This window comes from Rhinoraja longicauda, chromosome 17, assembly GCF_053455715.1.
Source record: "Rhinoraja longicauda isolate Sanriku21f chromosome 17, sRhiLon1.1, whole genome shotgun sequence".
Classification (NCBI taxonomy): Eukaryota; Metazoa; Chordata; class Chondrichthyes; order Rajiformes; family Arhynchobatidae; genus Rhinoraja; species Rhinoraja longicauda.
The window spans coordinates 39,056,077-39,072,256 of record NC_135969.1 but is presented as its reverse complement, the minus strand read 5'-3'; the positions used below and the strand labels follow the sequence as shown (position 1 = coordinate 39,072,256).

General features: G+C 40.1%; 1 protein-coding gene across 2 annotated transcripts in view; it reads right to left on the bottom strand.

Moving 5' to 3' along the window:
- The window catches only part of lrig1 (leucine-rich repeats and immunoglobulin-like domains 1), a 62,644-nt gene that overhangs the window by 33,531 nt on the left and 12,933 nt on the right, over positions 1–16,180 (bottom strand). The window lies entirely within an intron of this gene.

Below are 16,180 nucleotides of genomic sequence, written 5' to 3'. Positions count from 1 at the left end.
TAAGGAATAGCAGCAAATGAAAGATTGTAGCTCTGCAAATGATTAGAAAAGTTAGAAAGGCATGGATATGAAGAGATTTAAACACAAGGATAACAAGTTTAAATTTGATGCATTAGAGGATTTGCCTTCCACAGATCTCTCTCTGCTGGTCCTCCTAAATTAACATGTGCTTTCCCACATGAAAGCTAATTTTGTCCTCAATAAGTGGTTCTCAACATTTCTTCACCACTAGCATTCAATCCAAATCTGAATAAGAATTCCCAGATGTATGGATTTAATCATAATTCAAAAGTTGAATGCATAATAGATTTGTCCAACTAAGTTACACATTCACCCAGAAGGATTTAGTCAAATCGTAATTTAGGATAATAGTAACCACATTTAAATTGGTTACTGTCATTTAAACCAAGATACAAAACCCGCAAAGTTAAAAAAAATCTGCAAATTATACGAGTCTCATTGCCCAAAAACAAGACAATACAGTTGAATGTGCAACCATAAACCTAGAGAGGAGGCATTTTATGCTTCACTAGCCAATCTTAAATGAATCAATTGTTACTGAGACTCAGGCTATAAAATCAGAATTAGTGACCAGATTTCAAACTCGGATTGCCTCTTTCAGTCCACTATCAGATTAAAGGATTAACTGTTCCTTCTTCCAGCACAGTTTTTCTCTGATCACGTCAAGGACAAGGGTGTCTCACAATGCAGGTACAGGTGCAGTGATAAAGTTCTTACTCAATCTGAACAAGGAGAAAGAAAAGATAAGGCAGAAGGAGCTTTCCAACCACATCAAAGCTTCTGACAATGAAAAGATTAACTTTTGCTGATAGCCTTGGCATTAAGCCAACCACATCAGCAAACCACCAATAATGCTGTCATTGGTATGCAAAGCAAAAACAGTTACACTAATTCCCCCTGATCTTCAGCGAAACAGACTCAATAATTTCCCAACCAGGTATAAAATATAGTTAATGAAAAACTATCAATCAGCGACATACAACTAATTCTATTTTTTGCACTAGCCTGTTAATATTGAGGCCAGTAATGGTGTAGTTGTTGCCTCAAAGCTCCAGATATTTGGGATAGACTTAAATGAAAACCCTGAGAGGATGGAAGGTCTTTATTCAGTTATTCCTTCAATGCTTATTTTTAATCCATAAAGAGCACAAAATCAAACCAATGCAACATTCCAATAAACATATTGCATTTTATATTGAAAAAATACATAAAAGCATATTCATACTCCTGAGCATCATCTTATACTCTTCTCAATGTAGCTTCCTCCACTCTAACCTCCCCACCCCACATTTATGAGTAATGCAGTCTCAATGAATTTTGACAATGAAAGACAATCTTGACGATGCAGAAGAGTTCCAATTGAACTATTTTATTTTAGATATCTTTCACAGGAAAGATATACTGGCCTTGAAGTGGGTACAGTATAAATTCAAAGCGATAAGTGATTAAGGATTAGTTTATGAGGACAGGTTGCCTCGACCACACAAATGCCTTGAGGTTGACCAAAGTCAAGGAATGATATCAGGCCATTTAAAAATGATGTGCCTCTCACCTTGGATATCTGGGTTTCAATCAGTAAACAAGAAACTGCTTCTACTGGCAAAATGGTCAGAGAATTTTTATTTTATACATATACACGGTAAATTAGGAAGATCTGTATTCCACTGAAGGAGATGGAATCAGATTCAGTAATAACTGCAAAAAAAATCTGAATATCTGAATAACCTCAGTTTTCACACAAGATTCATGATCTTTCAGGTAGCAGCAAATCCTGACCTGCTATATTTTTCCAAGATCATGGACTTCCTACAGTAGCATCTCCAAGTACTGGGAAAGTAACACCAATGCGGTTGGTCTCAAACAAATGCTCCAAAGAAAAGGCTCTTAGTGATAATGTAATAAAAATGAACTGCAGATACTGGTTTATACCAAAGATAGACACAAAACGCTGGAGTAACTCTCAACTGCATCGAGTTTAAGGCACAGAAGAAAGGCCTTAGACCATCTAGTCATTCACATCTAATTTGTGATATCAGTATTCTTCCATCAGTCTGAAAATATCAAACACAAACATTAAAACAATATTAATTGATTTCTAGAAAATGAACCATATATATTGATGAATTTGGCTGCTACTTCATTAGTACATATATCTATGTACTAATTAAGTAGCAGCCAAATTCATCAAACACAGACAGGAATAGGTATAGTGAAATGTGTAAGTGTGCTTCCTTGGCGTTCAAAGTCTCTCCATCACTCTTAGGCATGCTAATTGTGCATTAGAACATCCAGCAATCGCCTGGATGAATCGAAGCAGCAACGAATATTCAGCAACATCCAGAGCAAATGACAGAAAGGCAAGAAGAATTTCCTCCTAACTTCATGTTCCCTTGCCAATAATAAACAGGTCAGAATAAAAGAAGATAGAAATAATAATTAATAGTTATAAGTAGTCATACTAGTCGCAACATACTGCGGTTCCTTTAGCTGAAGTAATTTTTACTCTATTAGCAATTCAAATTGTAAAAAGCCCTCTTTGCAATTTCCATATGAAGTAACAAATAATGCAAATTAAGCATATTCAAATTAGGAAACAGACTAACATAGTTTGTTACATACTGTAGCCATTATTATGAATTTGGTATTCATCCCATTTTTTATTACTATCAGAAGAGCAACTGGCAACAGATCTACAACATCTTAATGCTTACAGCGGGGCAAACCTAGTTGTTACCTACTTTAAAAACCAATCAAACCATTTTTCAGAAATGGTGAAAGAGGCAAGATAATCCTCAAAATATAGAAAAAGTAAACAATAAAAATGTTCACAAAAAGTCAACGCCAGTTATCATTGTAAAAGAAGTCTAATCTAAAACCGATGTTTATTTCTTTAACTAAAATGGTACAATATTCTTCAAACACCGCACAACTGATCCAATCATGGACAAAGATCAAATAAATTATACATAAATTTACCTAGCACTTTGCATTATCAACAAACAAATGAACTCGCAAATGAAATTTACCCACCCCTTCCCCTCATCAGGAAGCTACTTGAAATGGATCTAATTTTTGTGTTGGAAGTAGGCCGTTTTCTGATAGTCAACACTGTTCACATTTCATTCAGCTGTACATTGTTACTAGCAATAATGACCTGAAGCTTAAAATATACCCGCACATTTTCCAATTAAATTCTTTAAAAACTGGATGTTTTTTTTCTCAGACTTGCCTCATTCCATTCTATCAATATAATGTAGTTACACAGTAAAGAGAAAAGAGAAAGATGGGGGTGATGGGCCGGGCAGGGATCTTGATGGTGATGTTGCAGTCTTGCCCATCTACTTACTCCAGATGGTTTATTTGATTCAGTTTGACATGGATCTCCAGCTGCAAATCTTATCCAGCAACTCTGCTCTCTTTCCCTCTATCTTCCACTCCATAATTTCCCATTGTTACACTCCCTCTAAAACAAAAACATCTTTTAACAGCACTAAAGTGCTGAATCTAGCTAACATATCTAATAATAGATCAGATTATCAGTGCATTCGTGGTAATTAATTAAATTTTGTAAACAGATATAACATATAACATATAACATATAACATATAACATATAACAACTACAGCATGGAAACAGGCCTGTCCGGCCCTACCAGTCCACGCCGACCATTCTCCCTGACCTGGTCTCATCTACCTGCACTCAGACCATAACCCTCTAATCCCCTCCTATCCATATACCTATCCAATTTACTCTTAAATAATAAAATCGAGCCAGCCTCCACCACTTCCACCGGAAGCCCATTCCATACAGCCACCACCCTCTGAGTAAAGAAGTGCCCCCTCATGTTACCCCTAAACCTTTGTCCCTCAATTCTGAAGCTATGTCCCCTTGTTGGAATCTTCCCCACTCTCAAAGGGAAAAGCTTACCCACGTCAACTCTGTCCGTCCCTCTCAAAATTTTAAAAACCTCTATCAAGTCCCCCCTCAACCTTCTACGCTCCAAAGAATAAAGACCCAACCTGTTCAACCTCTCTCTGTAGCCTTAAGTGCTGAAACCCAGGCAACATTCTAGTAAATCTCCTCTGTACCCTCTCCATTTTGTCGACATCCTTCCTATAATTTGGCGACCAGAACTGCACACCATACTCCAGATTCGGCTCACCAATGCCCTGTACAATTTTAACATTACATCCCAACTTCTGTACTTGATGCTCTGATTTATAAAGGCAAGCATACCAAACGCCTTCTTCACCACCCTATCCACATGAGATTCCACCTTCAGGGAACAATGCACAGTTATTCCCAGATCCCTCTGTTCTACTGCATTCCTCAATTCCCTACCATTTACCCTGTACGTCCTATTTTGATTTGTGGGATTGGGAAATCTTACCATCATAGTCAGCAGAACAATATCAAATATGAAACGGCTGTATTGTTTCCAACTATGTCTCCTGTGGGGTGGGGGGGAATGACAGGTGAATGACGAAAAAAACAGGGTGATGCATGATTGTGTATAAAAAGTAAATGCGGGGAATAGTTACAATCTGGAGTGCACTGCCTGAAAGTGTAATAGTTACAGGTTTAATTGACACTTTCAAAGGGGATTCCAATGAATATTTGAAGTTAAAACTAATTTGCTGCAGAAAAAAGGGCAATGGGATGGACAAGGGAATGAAAAAAAGTTAAGTATTTTAGCTGTACAAGATTATCTTTCTACAGTAGAAGTTCAGGAATTTGCTATGGAACGCACTTATGTAAATGCTCTGTTAGTTTGTTTTCCTGGGCAAGGTCAAGAACAACTTTTAGAAATTATTGGATCATCAAATTACTGACCACATCACTCTGTCGCAGTGGAGGGAGAGAACTGGCTTTCAGAAACTTTGTGAAACGAATCTTGGCTTAAAGAGGTAATCAGTTCCCAGTAGAGCTTATTGAATCCACATCAACCTTTGTCAGTACCCAAGAGTCAATCACTAAATTAAATCACTAATAACGACTGGACTTTTAAAAAAATCACTCTGATAAATATGGTAGGATCACTGGCCTGACTTAATGTTTCAAAGATTATAAAGCTATACTGACCAAGAAAATATTGTGTATTGAATTTGCCTCAAAACATTTTGGATTTCCCAATCCTGATGTTCCAGTCTGATCGTCTACCTGTGCTGCATCTGCTGGTTTAGCAATATAGCTGCAGTCTACTGTCTCTTCAGGACTATATTGAGTCAATGGGCCGAAGTATGTTCAAGACCACCATCCAGTCTGAATGAGTGTACCTCAGTCATCACCGGCTTCAATCAAGAAACACGTTGATGACATCAGGGTCTATTCTGACCAATGAAAAGAGCAATATAGCTGCAGTCTACTGTCTCTTCAGGACTATATTGAGTCAATGGGCCGAAGTATGTTCAAGACCACCATCCAGTCTGAATGAGTGTACCTCAGTCATCACCGGCTTCAATCAAGAAACACGTTGATGACATCAGGGTCTATTCTAACCAGATACCTTGCATAAACATGAAAATGTTTATTTTAAGTAGACACATAAACACCACCTAGCCACCCCCCACCCCCTCACCCCCACACGGTAAACTCTCAGAAAGTGGTCGACCCAGATAAATGCATTTTGAAATCGTATGCCAATCAATTGACCACAATCTTTACTGACACTCTTCAACCTCTCAGTTCAGTTTTGTGTCCCCATCTACATCAAGGAAGCCTCCAGCATTCCAGTCCCCAAGAAAATGTGTCTTAATAACTACCACCATTTCCTTTTGCACTGATCATAATGAATTGCTTTGAAAGATTGGTAATAGTGAGTCTTCCGGACAATCTCAACCCCCTAAAATTCTCACATGGGAAGAATAGGTCAAGATCACCATGTCAGAATGTTATTCATTGACTACAGCTCAATCTTCAACACAATAATACCGTATACGTCCATCCGGAAACTTCTGTATCTTGGGTCCTCCATCTGCCACAGACCACAGCCAGTTATTTCAATAGTGCTTTATTGTCAAATGTGCAAAACAGTGAAATTCTTTGAATCGGCAGATTTGGCGCCATTTCCAAAGTCCAGTCCGTGTGCTAGGTCTAATGGAGCAGCATCCAGCCACCTGCAGCTGACCTTGAGGGTCCAGGAGGTAAGACCCCTGTTCACATTCCGACTGGCGTTGCTGCCTCTTCGTTACTCCGGGGGACGAGCAGAGACCGGGCTCTGCGGCGTCTCCTCTCCAGGCCGTGGCCCGCAGGATCTTTCTGCCGCAAGGCCCACCGGGTCTTCAGGGCGGGTTCCCGGTCCATGGCCGTAATGCAGGTTCCTTGCATCAGGTTCATCTTTACATACATGGCATCTGGAAGGTAAGTGTCATCAAGGATGCCCGTCAGCCTCGCCATTCCCTTTATTCCCTTCCTCTTTCTGGGAGAAGATACCGGAGCTTGAAAGCTCACTCATCCAAATTTAAGAACAGCTTCTTCCCCGCTGTTATCTGACTCTTGAACCAATCACCTCTTTCTGTGGTGCTGTCACATACTCTCAATTCTATCTTTGTTGTGTTTATCATTAATATATAATGTTTACTCTTTATGTAAAGCTGTGAGTTTTTTGTTTACATTTATGTATATAATCTCTCTGCACCACAACTTCTGTATTCAGAAAAACAAAATCTGAGTTGGTTGTAGCTCAAGTTCATCTCGTTGACAATAGAATGCTGGGTGCCTCCAAACAAAGTAGTTTAATTCAAATTATAACCCCCCCCCCCCACCCCCCCCCCCCCCCCCGTAAGGTATTGATGGTTATTTATACTCAATTGGAAGCCTCCACATGTACCGCTTTTAAGACATGCTCAACACTAAAAGAGAAGTTGCATATATTTGGAAGTGCAGTGGCACACGTCAGATGCATGCTTAGATGCAAAGTTAAAACATGATCTGATTTATTTTTTTTAATTCCTGAACTAGGTTCCATACATTTTGTCTGTTTTGATGAGTTTGGATCATGTATCCAGATGTACTTCTGCAGAGAAGCAATCTAGACTCTTGAACCAGAAAATATATTCTATAAAGTGTACCAAAGAGGTTTCAAAATCCCAGTCTTTAAAAGTATAACAAAAGTGTTACATTTCAAGAGAAAGTTTCTGCTCCTGGCTTGCTTCTTATTGAAAGATATTAGATATCGAAATAAATTATTTCAAAAAATGGCAGTTTCTGAAAAAAACGGACCCAGAATCCCTTAGCTGCAGACAACAATTGAATCAGTGGGTATTACATCTTTTAATCTAAATATGGGTAATTATTTGAAGGAAAATGCTGGATTAAGAGAAAAAGACAGAAAAATTGATCCGAGGTGCGTACAAATACTATATAAATCCAGTCTGACCCACAATGTCACCTGTCCATTCCCTCTAATAGATGCTGCCTAGCCCACCGAGTCCCTCCAGCACTCTGTTTTGCTCACAGTTCCAGCATCTGCAGTTCATTGTGTCTAAATGATCTTCTATCTGGTTGCAGATATTTACAACGTTTAAAGCAACCTGAGCTTTGAAATACAGTTGTGCAATTACCCAAAAAAGGAGACAATATGAACAACCTTAAACTGTAATGTTATCAAATTGTCAACATACTACATCAACACACTTGTCTCTTAAAAATATGCAGCTCGCAAAATAACACAGCCTCAAGTCTTAAGAAAACGAAGAAATTCTTAAACATTTTCCTTTATTCTGACAAATAAGAATTTGGAACACATTTTAAATGGATTATATTAATCTCGAAAAATTGAGCCACAATTGAATGTTCCATGCTCTCCAAAACCATAAAATCATTTAAATAACCAACATAATTATGGTGAACACAATTTCACAGTGTTTCATACTTCAACTGATTTGTACTTTGGAAGAAATAATTTTAAGAATAACTAGATCAAGTTGGGCCCATTCCTCGTAGAGGGGGGGGGCAGGGAAGGGGAGGGAGTGTGCGTGAGTGAGCCCTGGACCCAAAGCCTCTCCTGTATTGGTGTAGCACCCTCAACCCCCAACTCAATCGCCCTTATCCCCCCCTTCCCCTCCCACCCTCCCTCTCTCCTCCCCCCACCCTCCCCCTCCTCCACCCCACTCTCTCCTCTCCCACTCCTTCCGCCCCACTCTCCCCTCATCCCCACCCAAAAACTTTCCCCTGACCCCCACTGTCCCCCTTCTCCCCCACCCCCACTCTCTCTTCCCCCCACCACCCCCCTCCCCCACCCTCGCTGTCACCCTTCCCCTCCTCCTCCCCACCCTGCCCTACTCCCGTCCCACGCTCCCTCCCACCCCCACTCTCTCCTCCTCCCACCCCCCCTCCCCCCCCACTCTCTCCTCCCCCACCCCCGCACCCACTCTCACTCTCCCCCACCCCGCACCCCATCCTCTCTCCTCCCACCATGCTCTCGTCCCCCACCCCCACTCCCCTCCTACCCCCACCCTCCCCTCCACCCACTCGGCCCCCACGCCCAGTCCCCTCCGCAGAACCGTTGGTGGCGAAAGACACTTGCGTGCAGCGAGGAGGCGGGAGATCTCGAGTGCGGCGGCAGTGGCTGGCCCGGCGGGAGCTGGGACTACTCGAGGCGGGCGGCGGCGGGAGCCGCGCACAAGATGGCGGAGCGTGAGGAGGCGAGCGGCCTCCATTTTTCTGCAGTCGCGACGGGGCCGCTGAAGGAGGAGAAGCTACCCGCTGCGGCTTGTGTGCGGTGGCGGTGCGGGGCGCTGGGCCCGGGCAGCAGCGGGGACACGAAGACGCTGTGGGTTGAAGGGACGGATGGGAAGGATGAGTGGACCTTCAGTCCAACCATCTCCCTCCTGCTCGGTGTGTCCCCCGGGTGTGGGAAAGTGGGGAGAGTGTGGGGAGAGTGGAGAGAGGCGAGGGAAGAGAGGAGAGAAGCGAGGGGAGAGAGGAGCCCCTGATTGCGGGCGGACGGCTCCGCTAACGGCGTCCATCTTGTTTGTGCAAGTGAAGAGAGAGAGGCCGTGACGTCATACGCACAGCACTTTGAAAAATTTGGTTAGAAATGAAATTCTGAAACTTTAAAATCTCTCTAACTTAAAAAATATATACCAATTTAAATAAAACTTGTTATAAACAGTGGGCAGGGCAGTGGTGATTAAGGTGGGGCTAAAATTCTGGCGCTATGGTGTACCGTTTTGGCTGCTGGTCCACATGTCCACAACCAAATTTCAAATCTCAAAATTTCAGAAATATATATATACATACATATATACACAAGATCTGAGGACAGACAGACAGACATAGATGTTATCTGTAGCAAAAAACAGTATTCTGTGCTTCACAATCCAATGTTTACTTTCCTGCTTGAATCAAATTTAACTTGGAAAGACAACTTTGGCAAAACCAGAAGGCTCAGTCTCAACCTAGTTAACACTATTATTTGCAACATGTTATTATTTCTGTCCCCTATTAAATGAACACCGTTGCAAAAAGATCACTTCACACCTCTCTGCTGTAAACTTGTCAAAATCAATTATGCAGTTGCATTATGGATGGACCAGATCACAAACCACCAATTTACAAATAAAAAGCCCCATCAGCAGAAAGAGATGAACTGCTCAGTATTCAAAGGTCATTGAAATAAGGTTTGGTTTTATTTTCAGAAGTGTTCCATTTGTTATCTCACCCACAAGACAGGCGACATTACTGAACCAATTATACATTTCCCTTTTATTCAAACAAATGGTTGCTGTGTCCTTTTTATAATTAAAAAACTTTCTAAAACGTTTTAAAGGTTTTTAACACCCCAGAGTTTGTGCACAGGTTGTTCAGTTATTAAGTAATATATTTGAAATAAATACCATTTCAATAAATGTTTAAGATAATGTCTTGAGGATTTGTCCATTTATTTAAAATACTTTAAAAGATTGGCTGCATTGGAATCTTGCAAACATCCCTATTGAATAAAAATCTACCTTACTTTGCAACAAGTCCAGCTTTCAGAATGTTAGTACTTTGTCAACATTTTTAATAAAACTTCCTTGATAAATTGCAACTCTTATACAAACAGTTTTCATAAAACACGAAACAGGAAGGTTTGTCAAAGATACAACAGGATATAGCTAAGTTGGAACTTTAGACAGAGAAATGGCATTGAGTTTAATGCGGACAAGTGCCAGGTGATGCATTTTGGGAGGTCAAATGCAAGAGAAAAGTATCCAGTAAGTGGAAGGGCCCTTAGGAACATTGATGTTCAGAGCAATCTTGGGGTGCAAGTTCAGAACTCCCTAATAGTGACAACTTAAGTGGGTAGGAAGTGAAGATCGTATACAAGTGTTTGCCTTCATTGATCAGGAAACATTGTATAACATTTGGCAAACCATGTTGCCGCTGTATAAAATGTTGGTTAAACAACGTTGGAATTTTATCCACAGTTCTGATCACCACATTATAAAATGTGGAGGCATCAGAGGATATTAAAGAGGTTCAATAGGATGTTGCCTGATTGGAGAGCATTAGCCAAAAGGGGAAGTTGGGAAAACTTGGAAACTTAGAAACAAGGTGCAGGAGTAGGCCATTCGGCCCTTCGAGCCAGCACCGCCATTCAATATCATGGCTGATCATCCACAATCAGTACCGATCCTGCTTTCTCCCCCATATCCCTTGATTCCATTAGCCCTAAGTGCTAAATCTAACTCTCTCTTGAAAACGTCCAGTGAAATGGCCTCCACTGCCTTCTCATCTCATCTCAGATTGTTTTCTATGGAGCATTGTAGACTGAGAGCTGACCTGACATAAACATGTAAAAAGATGAGAGGTATGTATTGGATAGTCAGAGCTCTTTTCCCCAGGGTGGAAAAGTAAAATACTTGGAACAAAGGTTTATTGTGAGGGGAAAAGTTTAAACAAAGACATGTGATGCACGTTTTTTAACACACCGAGGGAGTGGCAGCTCTCTTTTTTAGTCAATAAAAAGAACATTCTGCGATACGTTTGGTCACCTACAAACTCACACCATTTGAATGTGTATAGGTTGTTTTTTTCTGGTAAAGTAGCTGAACTTGACCACATCATCTCAAGCCTTCCACCTTCTCTGCAACATGGCAACTACCCCTTAGCAATATTTACAGTCTTCTAATCTCTAGCTTTCTCTATACTTATATATGATATATGTCCCCAAATCCTCAAAGCACAGAGAGCCTTAAGGATTTCGAATTTGTTGTTGCATTAAAGACCAATGACCAAAACTGAGAAGCTGCTCTCCCCGTACCAAAGATTTAAGCAGACCATGATTAGCATTACAAAAGGAAGACAATAACATCCAAGTTTCTGGACATTCTAGTCCAGTAAATTCTGGTATAGATAGACATAGATTTGCTAGCATAGACATGCTTACTTCAGCATTTTGTGATTGAAAACATACCTTTCTTGGAGGGAAATGCAATACTGACTATTACTCAATTATTTCACAGAAATTATATCCATAAATCAAATTGTGGGCCGGAGGCCCTTTGGCTGTGCAATATTGTTCTAAAGCTCAACCATTTTCTATCATAGTGTGTTACTTAAGACGGTGCAATACTCTTGAGCATCAAAATAAAATATTCAAACAATCAGAGAGACTGAATTTGGGCAGTGTGGAGAAAAGGAAATGTGTTCTACAAAACCCAGCACCTCACAAGATGGGGCAGTCTTCATCATACACACCTTGCTATATCCAAACCTTAAAACCGACATTTGAAATATAATGTTCAAGAAATTGTTTCACAAAATGAAACTAAGTTAGCCGAGCTATCATTTTAAAAGAATTATACGCAAACACACCAGCACAAATCTATTCCTCCCTATCTTGCCACCAGCAACTTTTCAAATGAAATAAAATAGTTTCTTTGCAATACATTTGTGTTTGCTTTAAAATAGAATTTGAAATTACCTAGAAAATATAACTTTACCCATTAATGATCAAAAACATTTCTCTGCACTGTAGTTTGCGTAGCAATTTCTCTTTGTTTTTACGACACTCATTCCATTTCTCCAGCTTTCAATTCCTCTGCTCGAAATCAGAGGCATCACACGTTTGGCCTCTCAGTATTTGAATAACAGACTTAATACCAAGTCAAAGTTAAAATCAAAATTGGCTTACATGTCTGGTCTCTGGCAACTACCACACTTTTATCAACTGCCATCCATTTAACAAAGCAAACAAAGCGCAAATGTTCGGCAAAACAGCTGGCTAGGCTATGCTTACTTTAGCCAATTTATCGGAGGCCATAACAGAAGTACCACTAAGGCCTATAAGAAAATAACTGCAGATGCTGGTACAAATCGATTTATTCACAAAATGCTGGAGTAACTCAGCGGGTCAGGCAGCATCTCGGGAGAGAAGGAATGGGTGACGTTTCGGGTCACCGTAGGGTCTCGACCCGAAACGTCACCCATTCCTTCTCTCCCGAGATGCTACCACTAAGGCTTCCTGTATCTCCTGATTACAAATTACGTTAATTTCCATTCCAAGCTCCTTTGCCGGAGTGCGACCGCACGCAAACTGAAGGAATAGTACCTCATAATCCACTTGAGTAGCCTATAACCCAATGGTATGAACATTGAATTCACCAGTTTCGAGTAATACCCATCCTAACCCACCCCTCCTGTTCGTCCCCCCCCTCCCCCATCCTGGTGCACACCCATTTCCCCCACGACACCTCATGTCCCCAAATCACCCATCTCATTTTCCTGAATCCCATAGTTCCCTTCTAACCCCTCCTGTTCCATTTCCACCCTTATCCCCCCCCCCTTTATGGTGTAACATTTTATTTATCTTTTCTCCCTTTTGTCTCCTTTTCACCTCAACTTTGACACTTACTTCACCCATCTGTCAATGAACCACTCCTCCTACCCGTATCACTTGCCATGCTTTGTCTTGCTCCCACCTCTCTTCCAGCCCCCCCTCATTCCAATCATTCTGAAGACTGTTCTCCACCCAAAACTTCAATAGACCACTCTCCCCAGTTGCCTGACCCACTGAGTTCCTCCAGCACTTTTTTTCTGTTCAAGATTGCAGCATCTGCAGTTTCCTGTGTCTACCATCTATTTAAAATGTAAAACACCATTGTAAAACACCAAGATAAAATTCAAAAGCCGCCTGCATTTTAAAGTCTAAAATTAATTTTTATACACATTGAAACTGAGCATTAATAAAATCAATGCAAATTCTGTTGAATTCTACAATAAAAAAATAACAAGCATTAACTCCAAGATTAGTTTTGTGTAATAAAAATCTGTTTTCAGTATTACATTGAAACAAAATCAATTACTAAAACGATACCAATTACGAGTTACATGTGTTCAGTTTCTTAACAAACCTCTGCATTTGATAAGGAATGTGAAAACACAAATTGGTAATCAGTTAAGGAAATGCTTTATCTACACAAGATTGCTTTATTGATCCCTTGTTCCACCTAAATAGTATCAATGAACTTACTTCACACAGTACAAAGATTATTATTTTACTGTTTTCCCATTCCCGATGTTGGCAAGATTCATAGCTAACTGGTTCTCACAGGCACTTAGCCACAGAAATATGGCAGCTAGCCTCTATGCTTGAGTTTGCACAAGCTATCTGAACAAAGAGGACTGGCCTCCTAACACATTAGCATATGTTTCACTCTCTCATCCTGGCTGATAAACAGTTTCAAATTTCAAAATGTAAAGCAACTATGTATTTTCTTTTTTAAAAAGGGCGTAAAAACTCAAAAGGATTTAAAATTAAAGCAAATAATTTATTTCACAGAATAACCGTTTTAAATCCCAGGTTGTCAATATTTGGGCAGCACAGAGGTGCAGCAGTTCCAGCACCAGGTTTGACCCTGATTTCTAAAGGTCCAATCACCTTCTTCAGCAGCATCTCAGGTTCTAAGATTGACTGGTCTCTAGTCCAGTTCCGTAGAGTGAAAAATGACTACATATAAATTATTTTAATGCAGAGTTGCCATTACACAACAGCCAACCACACAAACTTGAGAAAACACATTCTTGGTCCAAAAGCAAAGATATCCAAGATGATTGGTAACCACCAATAGTGCACAGACTTTGAACACACATATCCTCTCAAACTTAAACACATGCACCAACTGTCCACTGCTTATCAACAGTGGTTGGCACACAGTCATATCTTTCTTAAAATGGCCTTTTGAACAGTTCAGGTCAGCTACAAGTTCCATGGTATAGTATAATTGTAAAAGTTTATTTATAATTGACTGACTTTCCTTTATCCTTCCAAAATATGTTCAAGTTGAAATGTTTTCATCTCAGTAATAGTAGCCAAAAAATGTGTTAAGATTGTTGTAAAAACTCATCTAGTTCACAAAATGTCCTTCAGGGAAGGAAATCAGCAATCCTTACCAGGATTGCCCATCCTAATTGTTCACATTTCCAGAACAATTTGGGATCGACAATCAACGTCATCAACATCCCTAATCTGTGTTTAAACAGAAACAAAATATACTGACAATAATATATCTTAATTTGGAAAAATGAAATTAATCTAAAATTCTCTCTCATGCTTTAATAATATAAAAGATAACAAAAATAACACAAAGCTTGTTCAGCTCTGTTCCAATTTACAACCAACTTGCATATTTAAAGTTAGATACACTGCCAGATTTGGATTCTACACAGTGTTAACTGCATGCCCTGCTCTTCAAACACTGAAAATGGAAACGAAAAACATCAGGAGTCAAATGGTATTAAGAGTTTCCAATATGTAATCGCAATATCACAACATAGGATACAATCAGCATGAAAAAGGGTCTTGACCAAAAACCTCTCTAGAGATGCAGCCTGGCCTGCTGAGTTACTCCAACACTTTGTGTCATCTCCTGTATCTTCTCCCAGGAGATAGGAGAGAGAAAAGGGAATAGCCAGGTAGCAAACATCCTTGATGCCTTCCAGATGCAACACATGGATGAAAAAAAGTGACACGGTTGTGATAGACAGGGCTGTGTTCCACTTTCTGCAGGTTTAGGAATCGAGAGCAGAGCTGTTGCCATGCTTGGCTGAGACGTACCCCCTTAGAATACTTTCTATAACACATCTGTGGCAATTCAAGAGAATCATCGTGGACAAGCCAACTCTTGGCAGACTCCCAAGTAAATACACTGATGCACTTTCTTGATCACCTCATCACTATGAACAGATCAGGCTAGGTTGCTGGTGATAAGGATACCTAGGAACTTGAAGCTGTGGACCATCTCTACAGCAACCCTTGATGAGGACAGAGTTGTGTTCATCTCCTGGCTTGAGGAGAATGTCAACAAATTCTCTCAGTTTGTTAACATTAAGGGGTACATTGTTGTCCTATCACCAGGACACGGGTCTCGATCTCTTTCCTGAATTTCGGCTCATCATTATTGCTAACAGAGGTCATCAGCGAACTTAAAAATAAAGTTGACATTCTACTTGGCCAGGTCATGGGTGTACAGTGATTAGAGCAAGGTACTGAGCACAATCTTGAAGGGCACGAGTGTTGAGTGTCAGGGTGGAAAAAGGTTAAGATCAATTCTAACTTGAGAGAGAGCTTGGATGCACCCATGTCTGAACCCCAGTGCATTTTATATTTCCGTATTACTGTCCAGAAATGCAGAAATTTAGAACATGCTGAGGCTTGTCTCCTTCAAATCTGCTAGCTATCCAGTAGCATAAACCAAATCAATATTACAGAAATGAGTAAATGGCATTGTATTGTGACACGATAAAATCTTTAAAATGTCATTCTGTTGGATTTTTTAAATCCATTGACAAATGCCATCTAATTCCAGTGAAGCACAAACAATAATATATTGATCATAAGATGGCTGTAAAAGCTAACAAATGAACTTTAAAGTGGTGAACACTATGATTAGCCTTTCTGCACACAACTTCCTGGGTGTACATTATCCTTCACCGTAGACTTCTATTGCAAACTATGGCTGTTTTGTACAATGTTCAAAGCAAGAATAACAAGACAAAATATCTTCTGTATTTTAAAGCCAACCTAGAAATATTATTTTCCAGAAGAATTGAAATGTGCATTTAAAAAACATAACTTTGTAGAACAGTGTGAAAATAATGTGAAAGGTCTGAAACATATCATTTGGCCAATTTGTATTTTCAGTAAAGAAAAATTACAAGTAATTCTAAATAT